At 52.6% G+C, this 9,300-nt stretch overlaps 1 long non-coding RNA gene across 1 annotated transcript; it reads left to right on the top strand.

Annotated features, from left to right (window-relative positions):
* The first annotated feature begins 673 nt into the window (after positions 1 to 673).
* On the top strand, positions 674 to 8,975 carry LOC147596091 (uncharacterized). Its single transcript, XR_015261614.1, has 4 exons — positions 674 to 767; positions 5,060 to 5,339; positions 5,452 to 5,552; positions 8,850 to 8,975. It is a non-coding gene; the product is annotated as an uncharacterized LOC147596091 (long non-coding RNA).
* Positions 8,976 to 9,300: the final 325 nt, after the last annotated feature.

The raw sequence follows: 9,300 nt of genomic DNA, 5'->3' as shown, positions 1-9,300 counted from the left end.
GCTGCCACCTGGTGACGGAAAGCGGGAACTGCAGCTCGGGAGTCGCGCATGCGCAGTGCTCTGCCCTTCTCCCGGCAGGCACTGCCTTCGGACTTCGGACTGCGCATGCGGCCGGGAGCAGCATGGCGGTGTGCGGCCGGCGGGTCCCGGCGGCGGTGACGGGTGAGTACCGAGGGCACCCGTGAGGTGAGCGAGCCCCTTTCGTGGCTGCAGCGCTGTCTCCTGCCCGCCCGGGGAGCCTCAAGCCGCCCGCTCGGAGCCGAGCCGGGCGAGGGCAGCCCCGGGGAGTGACCCGAGAGCAGAGAGAAGGGAAGAGGGGCAGGAGGGGGCCCCCCCTCCCGGGCGGAGACGCCGGGCACCTCCCCAGCTCGCCAGAGCTCCCCCCGAGCCTCCCCCGGCCCCGTGCAGCTGCCCGCCGCTCCGGCGCGTCCCCTGAAGCCTGTCCCGTAGCACCGGGCCACGGCCTGCCCTGAAGGCTGCGAGGGGGGACCTCAGTGTATCTGGAGAATCCCCTGCGGCAGCAGGCGCTCCGGCCAGGGGCCGCGTGCGGTAATAACGGTCGCTGCTTCTTCTTTCCCTCTCCCAGAGGCCGTGGCTGTCCGTTCCTCCCTTGGGAACGCTGTTGACTGCACTCGCCTCAGGCTTGTGTGGGCTGTCTCTGCCCGGCCGCGCTCTCCTGGCGGTGCGGGAGCGAAAATGAACGGATGGAGCGCTTACTGCCTGTGGAGAGGAGCTGCTGCAGCTGAAGCTGGAGAGGCCACAGAAAGGTAAAGAAGAAGAAGAAACCAAAGGCCAGCCAGCCAGCAGCTGCCTCCCGCTGCAGGACAGAGAGAGCCTAGCCTGCCTCTCCGGGTGAGGAAGGATCCCTCTTTGTACTCTTCAGCAGGCCAGACCGCCAGTGCGCACTGCACAGTCTGTACGTGGAACCTGAAGCACGGTACGGCCACATAGCGCGCGAGCGAGCGTGGGTGGGTGGCTACGTGTCTAGGAAGCTTTTTGTCTAAGAGCTGTAAGACACCCACGTATTCTCTTAGGTGGAGGACAGCCAAGTGGTCGGAGTTACAGAAGAGGAGAGAAGCAGAAAGCAGCATCTGGCCTGTCAGATTCTCCCAGCAGTGCCGGGAGTGAGAGCTGTGGTGAGTCCCCGGCCCCTGGGGCTCTGCCTCCTCTCTTGTGCGTCCCTGTCCTTCCCTGCCGCTCCCGTGACCCCTACCTTTCCCAAGCTGCTGTGATTTGTTGTTGTTGTTATTGTTTCCTTCTACCTCTCCTCTTCTGTCTGTTCTTGTATGCTCTTCCCCCTTTCTCTCTCCCTTTAAATCTCTTGTTCTACCGCTTCCTTTTGTTTTGTATCCCTGCACTTTTGTTCTGCTCCCTTTCCTTCCTTTGTTTGTCCTCTGTCTCTGTCCTGCGGCCCATTGCTGTTTTTGCCTTTTCCATCTCTTTGTCCTGATCTGCATCCGTCTTCTCCCCCCAACTAATTTCTCCAGCCTGTTTTCTGGCCTGCTTTTCTTTGCGCCTCTGCATGCCTGCCCTGTGCCTCTGCCTTTCTATCTCTCTCTTTCTTTTCTTATCTTTCTTTCTCTATCTCTTTGTCTTGCGTACTGTCACTGTTTTTTTTTTTCTGTTCTGTATCTCACTGTCTGTGACGTCCTCTGTGCCCCTGGATGTGTTTGCAGCCCCTGGGTGCAGAGCTGATGGCTGAGGACAGGCACAGGGAAGGGGGTGATGTGCTGTGGGGCTTTGGCAAGGGCCCCTGCTCCTGATGGGCTCCAGCTGGGGCTGGAGGTGGGGCAGCCCCAGATGGGTCCAGTGAGGCTGAGGGTGGCCCTGGCCCTGGCCCTGGCCCTGCTGTATGAGGGGCCTCCAGCTGTAAAGGGGGCCGCCTGGGCATGGCTGCTGGAGGGGACTGAGGAGTGAATCACAGGCAGGTGCCTCCAGCAAGGAGTGGCTGGTCCATCTGAGCCCTCCCTGACAGAGCAGACACCAGGACGCAGTGCCAGGAGCTCCGTGCCTCTGTCGGCCACGTGTGCGAGCCACCACGTTCTGCTACATTTGTCATTCAGCCCTGTCCAGAACGTAGCTGTGGTAGAAGTTAGATAGCATGCATGGTCTTGCTAGAAATGAAGCCTGGAGCATTTGTTTTCTTGTAGGAAGCTAAAGCAGGTGGTTTTTGATAATGTTGTCATTGCATGTAATGACATACTTTTCTAGTTAGCTTGGTATGACACCTATTTTTTCTACCTACACCCCAGAAAAAGTAAGTTGAGCTTTGCGTCTCTCAGCATCTGAAGCACCACGAGCGGCAGTTGCGGCGTCGGACTTCTTGGCAATGAGTGGAGCCGGTGAGCAGAGCACTGCGGCGCTTTTGAGGAGGAGAGTGCCATAGAAGAGATTGGTGGTAAGTGGTGTGATGTTGAAGGGCGGTGCTGTTTGGTAGGTTTTATTTTTGGGGTTTTTTTTTTTGCAGATGGTGATGAGGAGCTGGGCGAGGAAGCGCCATCTTAGTTAGCATGGGGTTGTTCTTTTGAGGATGGAATCTGATTCCTGGCCGTTTGAGAGCTAAGTTGAGGGACCACAGCCGAGGAGGGAACAAGGCTGAAAACTGCAGGGAGGGTGTAGTAAATTGATGGGAGGAAGAGGGCTCCCTGGGAACAGTCTCTCTCGGGAAGGTGAAGGGGGAGACGTTACTGGTCAGTGTACGCTGGGCAAGAGTGTTGCAGCCTGGGGCGGTCTGCCTTTTATGCAGTCTCTAGGCTGGATAATGTTTGTGGGCCTGTAGAGGCGCTGGCAAGGGCCGGCGAGGAGCAGCACGAGCTTTCAGTGCTGGCACTTTTGGTGTGGCAGCAATCGTCTGACGTTCGTTATTTTGAGGCCTTTTTTCCGGTGGGTGGCCCTGCGGAGTTGACAGTGAAAGCGGGAGCACTGGCGTCCAGGAAATCCCAGAGCCCTCCTCTGCTCGGAGGCAGTTCACGAGGACAGAAGTGTTGCTGTGCTCCTTAACAAACAAATATTCAACTTGGCACATAGAGGGTGAGGAGATCTCGGCTGTACTTAGGGTTGAGAAAATGTATGTAGGCATCTGTGTCTGTCCCCTGCCTGTATGTAGGACAGCGGTTCGAGTGAAACTAAAGCTGCCAATGAGTCAAAAAAAGGCCCGGGTGTCTGAAAAATGCAAAAGCTTTAAAGGCCGGTATCAGCAGCTGTACCAAAGGTGCTGCAAGATACTCTGTCCTTCACGTGGTTTTAGTCCTGAGAAACCTTGCCCCAAAAGGAAGAGTTAGATTCCTGCCTAGCTTCAAACTAAGGGGTTTTTCCCTCTCTCTGCTGAATGTCTGCTGCCAGCGTTTCACCGTGGTCGCCCTTTCCTTGGCCGTGAAAGTACGAGATGGATGGAAAGGAGCCGCAGCGGTCTGCAAGTACAAGGTACGTCTGCGATGCGTGACTGCATTTTTCCTAAGGGACTTGCCGCATGGATTTTAGAGTGAATGTTAAGAATGTGGTGATTTTCCTTCTGTAGTCTTTTAACTAAATATTCAGACACAGGAAAAATCAAATGAGGTGTGGTCTGGAGCATAGTCTGGCCATGGGAAAAAAAATATTCTGGACAAGGAAAAAAAAAAAGCCACTCAATTTGGGGATAGTTGGTGTGACCCAGTGGGAGACGGAGGGGTTCTCGCTGGGGATTACGCAGTGTGGGTCCATTGTCCGGTGTGGGTCATCTCGTGCAGGTTATGCCAGGTGAGTTACGTGCTGTGGATTGTCCTGCGTGGACTCCCTGCTATAGGTCATCCTTACGCACCTTTCTTCCCGCACGTACCCCTTGTCCTTGCGTGTCCGTCTCTCCCTCGTATCCGTCCCCACTGTCCCGCTCTGTGTTTCTCAGCCCTCCTGACGCGTGGATCAAACTCTACAACTCGGAGAGAGTTATAAAGCAGGCATGTTTATTTGGCACCGGGTGCGTGGGGGATTGCTTCTCCAAAAGCACGCACACTGACAGCACATTTTACCAAAAATGTATCCGGTGCAGGTACACACATTCCTAGGATTGCACAATACAGACATACATGTGCATAAGCGAGGCGGGGTTATTAAAAAACCACTTGCGTTAGCATTTCAGATCTGTCTCTGGTGGTCGTTTACTTCTTCAGGGGTCTGATCTTCCTCTAGATGAACTTCAGTCATTCACCCATGCTCTCCTTTCACTTGGGGATTTCAGCAGTTTCTGAACGACTCCTGTTATCGTGTCCTTTGCTTGACATATTAGTCCTTGACTGAATACCAGTTTCTTGACAAGTACCAGTCCCTGATAAGCTTAAGTGAGTTTCAAGGCAAAGAGGATTGTTAGGCATTGTCTAGCAGACAGTTAGTCTCCTAAATCAAGCAGTATGCAGACAGTCAGTCTTCTAAATCAAGCAATATTTAGAAGACCGTTAATTCCCTGTATCACTTGCAAATGCTTTTCACTAAAACACCCCCCCACCGTGTGAGGTTTTCCTCCCTTGTGAGTTTTTTTTCCCCTGTGTTTTGCCCGTTGCGTGCCCTGCACTCTTGTTTTGTGTCCCTGTTCGACACCCCCCTTTTTGGCGCTGCCTCCCCATGACCCCTCTGTCTCGGTATCCTTGGGGTGCTGCCTGTGTTCCCCAACTTACCCAGTGCCCCCACCCCCAACTTTTATGGAGATTGTTTCCATTCTAAAATGAAAACACTCTAAATGTTTTCATTAGAAACTTACAAGTGTGTTCATTTATATCAGTTGCATGTCTTGGGTTTTCTTTTGCTGTATTTTTTTTTTTTGTTCCGCTTTTCCTTACCAGTGGTGGTTGTTTTTTTCCTTAATATTAAACTGTTTTTATCTCAAGACCCAAGAGTTGTCACGTTGACCTTTCTGAGTCTCTCCCCATCCCACAGGGTCGGGGGCAGTGAGCGAGCACAGTTGCTGGCTGGGGTTAAACCGCGGCACAAGGTCAGCTGCAAGCCCTGCCTCGCTGATGCTTTAGGCTGTCGATGTCATTCCTAGTGTCTTGACAGTTTGTCTTTGTTCTTTGTCATTGCTTTTTAGTGCCTTTTCCTCTGCTGTTTTGGGCAGCGGTGGTTGTGGAGCCGCTCCAGGTAGCCACTCTCTCAAGGGCAAGGGGGTGGCAAAGCCGCAAGCTGGTGCGCAGTCCGGTCGGACGAAGGCAGCCACCTGTCACTGTGGATCGGTATTCCGGAAGACGTAACTGAAGGCCGTCTGACCGGCAGCTGCCTGTGCTGCGTGCAAGAGACAGCCTGCCTCTCTGGGTGAGGAAGATCCCGTTTTGAAGGCCGCAGCAGGCTAGATCGCCAAAGAGCGCCGCAGGGTCTGTACACATAATTTAAAAAGGGGGCACGGTCAAGTACTGGGTGAGCGAGGCTGCGTTTCTAGGGAGCTTTGTCTCCTAAGAGCTGTAACGCATCCTCCTCTTTTCTTAGGTTGGGGACAGTCAAGCAACTGGAGTGACAGAAGAGGAAGGGAAGAGCAGAGAAAGAAGGGTCTGAACTGGCAAACTCTCCCTGGAGCGCCGAGAGCTGCGGTGAGTCCCGGGCCCTCGGGGCCCCTTCTCCCCTCCTCTCCATCCCAGGGCCTCCTTGGCCCTCCCCCAGCTGCCTCTCTTTCCCTTTTTCTTTCTCACGCTGCTGTGATTTTCTTGGCTTCCCTGTATCTCTCTTCTTGTTCTATTTTTTTTTTGTTTTCTCAGTCTTTCTCTTTCCCCTTCTCTCTCTTCTTGTACAGCACCCTTTCTTTTTCTATCTGGGCTCTTGTTCTCCCCTCTCCTCTTCCTTTTTTCCACCCTCTGGCTTTGTCCTGCAGCCCATCGCTGTTTTTTCCTTTTATTTCCCTTTGTGCCATTCTGCATCCTTCTCTTTTTTTCTTTGCAGTTTCTCTGGTCTATTTTCTGGCATTTGTTTCCTCCCTGTGCCTGTACGTGCTGCTCTGAGTCCCTGCCTTCCTGTCTCTCTCCTCCCTTCCCCTTCTTGCTTTATCCCTTTGTCTTGCTTGGTGTTGCTGTTTTTCTTCCATTCTGCCTCTCACTCCGTCCTGTTCATCTCTTGCTGTCTCTGGGCCTTCATGCTGTTCCCTGGCCTGTTTTATTAAGTTGATGTGCCTTTGTAGCTCTTTTGAGATCTATCTTTATCTCTCCAACCCCTGTGGCTCTCACAAGTGCATGCTCTCTCTCTTTCAATGCTTTTTTGTTCTGTCTGTCTTGCTCCCTGTCTTGTCGTTTCTTGCTATATCCCTTTCATAGAATCATAGAATCATAGAATCACATGGTTGGATGGGACCTATAAGATCATCTAGTCCAACCGTCTTCCCACTACCATTGCTGCCACAGCTACTAAACCATATCCTGTAGCTTCTCATCAAGCCGCCTCTTGAACACTGCCAGGGACGGAGACTCCACCACCTCCCTGGGCAGGCCGTTCCAGTGCCTTACCACTCTTTGAGAGAAAAAGCTTTTCCTCAAGTCCAATCTAAACCTCCTCTGGTACAACTTGTGGCCATTTCCTCGGGTCCTGCTTGTTGCCTGGAAGAAGAGGCCAAACCCCTGTTCATCACAACCTGCCTTCAGGAAGCTATAGAGTGCAATGAGGTCCCGATCCTTGCTCATATTCATGTTCTTCTCTGTCCTGCTGTCTATCCAAGGTTTTTTTCCCACCCCCATCTCCGTCTGGCTGCTGCCATTTTTTTTCTCTGCCTTCTCCCTCTTTCTGTCTCTTTTCCTTGGTCAGTGTTTCCCCCCCCGCCATTTTGTCCCGATCTCACTCCTATTCCTATTTATTTTCCTCTTTTTGTCCTTTTCCTCTGCTTCCTTCCACTTTATTGTCTGTTTGTTTCTTTCTCTGTCCCGTTTGCTCTCCTGTCTTTTCTAACTGTGCTCCCCTGTACAGCTGGGTGTCTCTTCTTTCCTTTCTCTTTCCCTCACTGTTTTTTTCCTTTTCTGGTATCTCTCTCCCACTGCCTATCACAGTTGATTTTTCCTCCAGAGCTGTCCTGCTCTCTGTCCTTTTATTCACTCTCTGTCATTCTGTGCTGCTCCCCATGGTTGTTTTCTAATTTCTCCGTCTCGGTCCTGCAGGCCATTGCTTGTATTCATGTTCTTCTCTGTCCTCCTGACAATCTAAGGTTGATGGTTTTTTCCCGTCTCCATCCTGCTGCTGCTGTTTCTTTTCTCTGCCATCTCCCTGTCCCTCTTTCTGTCTCTTTTCCTTGGTCAGTTTTTTTTTTTTCCCTTTTTTGTCCAGATCTCACTCCTATTTTTTCCTGGTTTTGTCCTGTTGCCCTGCTTCCTCCTACTTTATTTTCTGTTTTTCTCTCTGTGTCCCGTTTGCTCTCCTGTCTTTTCTAACTGTATTCCCCTGTTCAGCTGGGTGTCTCTTCTTTCCTTTCTCTTTCCCTCACTGTTTTTTTCCTTTTCTGGTATCTCTCTCCCACTGCCTATCACAGTTGATTTTTCCTCCAGAGCTGTCCTGCTCTCTGTCCTTTTATTCTCTCTCTGTCATTCTGTGCTGCTCCCCGTGGTTGTTTTTTAATTTCTCCGTCTCGGTCCTGCAGGCCATCGCTATTTTGTTTTGCTTCCGTTCCCGTGCCCTGCTTTCTGTCTTTGTTTCTCTTTGCCTTTGTTCAGCCTCCCAGCATTTTTTCCTTTCCCATTCTGTCCTGCTCCCTATCCCTCTTGCTGTCCCAAATCTGGGTTTGTTTACCCAGTGCGCAGTACGCCAGGCTTATGCACGGAGCAGAGGTATTTACTTCTGTAATTTCTGCACAGCGATGGGTACTGTGGGCTAAACCCACAAAGCTAGCCCACCTGCTTGTAATGCTCAGTTTAAATTCTACATTCTCTGTCTTGCAGCTGCACGCTATTTGATTGTTTCCCCTCCATCTCTCTCTGCCTGCGGCTCCCTATCTGTCTGGTAAGCCGTCACTGTTATTTTTTTGTTTCTCCATGTCATTCTGTCTAGCTTCTCAGTCCCCGTTTTTTAATTCTTCCCTCTTCCCTGTATGCCAGTCGTGTTCCTATTATTTCACATTGTGTTCTGCCTGGTCCTCTGACCGTATTTATCCATTGCTCCCTCTCTGCCCTGTGGCCTGTCGCACTTGCCCATTTAATTTCTGCCTCTCTCTCTGTCCAGCTCCCAGTCTCTGGTTTTCCATTTCCTCCCTCTGTGCCCTCTAGCGTGTCGCTTTTCTCCTTTATCCAGCTTGCCGTCTCTGGCTCCCCGATGCACCTGATTTTCCATTCTGCCCCTGTTCTTTCTGTATGCATTGCTACACTGTTTGTTTTTTTTTCCCAGCTCTCTCTTTTTTTCAGGCTCCTTGACCCTATTTCTTAATTCTTCCCTCTCTGCCCTCTAAGCATGCAGCTGTATGATTTGTTTTGTGTTGTCCCCTTGCTGTCACCTCTTCTGTCCAACCTTTGATGTCCTGGCGTCCTGTCCCTGTTGTTTCACTGTTGTTTCATTCCTCCCTCTCTGCCCTGTTCTTGTTATGGCTTTAGCTTTCTCCATCTCTCTCGGTCTGGCTTCCTGCACCTAGTTGTCTTTACCTCCCTGTCGTACTGCCCAGCTCAGGTTTTTCCTGCATCTCCATCCTGCTCCCCATCCTTCTTTGCTGGTCTCTGTCCCGCTCCCTCTCCCTCTTTCTGCTGCCTCTCTTCCTCTCTCCACTGCTTCTTTGCCCACCTCTGTCAGGCTCCCTGTCCTTCTCTGTCCCCATCCTTCTCTCGCTATCCTGTTTCCTGCCTCGTGCTTTCTCGCTACGCCCCTCTGTCTTGCAAGCTGCCTCTCTTCTCTTCTCTTGTGGTGTTCCGTGCCCTGCTCTTTGTTTTTAGCAGCCTCCAAGTCTGCCCAGCAGCCCGGCGCTCCAGGACGCAGCCAACCCACCGTACGTTCCCTGCCGAACCAACGAGCGTGGCTCCTGGAATGACTTGGCAGTCGTTCCAGTGACACGGAGAGGGGATCGGGGGCTGCAAGCTCCAGAGCAGACTCGCTGCTCGGACTTATGTGCGTGACTGAATAAACACTCGCTGTCTCCTTTGACTTCATGGCTGCGTTTCTGCTCCCTTTGCCCGGGGCCATGGGAGGTGAGGAGCCCAGGGGAGGAGGTGATGCAGTGTGGGGGTCAGGCGATGGCCCCCAGTTCCTGCCGGGCTCCAGCTGTGGGCCGGGGCTGGAGGAGCCCCAGGTGCGGGCAGTGAGGGTGATGGAGGCGGCCCCTCCCTGTAAAGGGGTGGGTGCTGCTGGAGGGGCTGGTGCTGCCCTGCCCCGCCCCGGGTGGCCGTG

The sequence above is a fragment of the Chlamydotis macqueenii genome, unplaced genomic scaffold (assembly GCF_036417535.1).
Source record: "Chlamydotis macqueenii isolate bChlMac1 unplaced genomic scaffold, bChlMac1.mat HAP1_SCAFFOLD_184, whole genome shotgun sequence".
Classification (NCBI taxonomy): Eukaryota; Metazoa; Chordata; class Aves; order Otidiformes; family Otididae; genus Chlamydotis; species Chlamydotis macqueenii.
The sequence above is the reverse complement of the archived record's forward strand: the minus strand, read 5'-3'. Positions and strand labels throughout refer to the sequence as shown.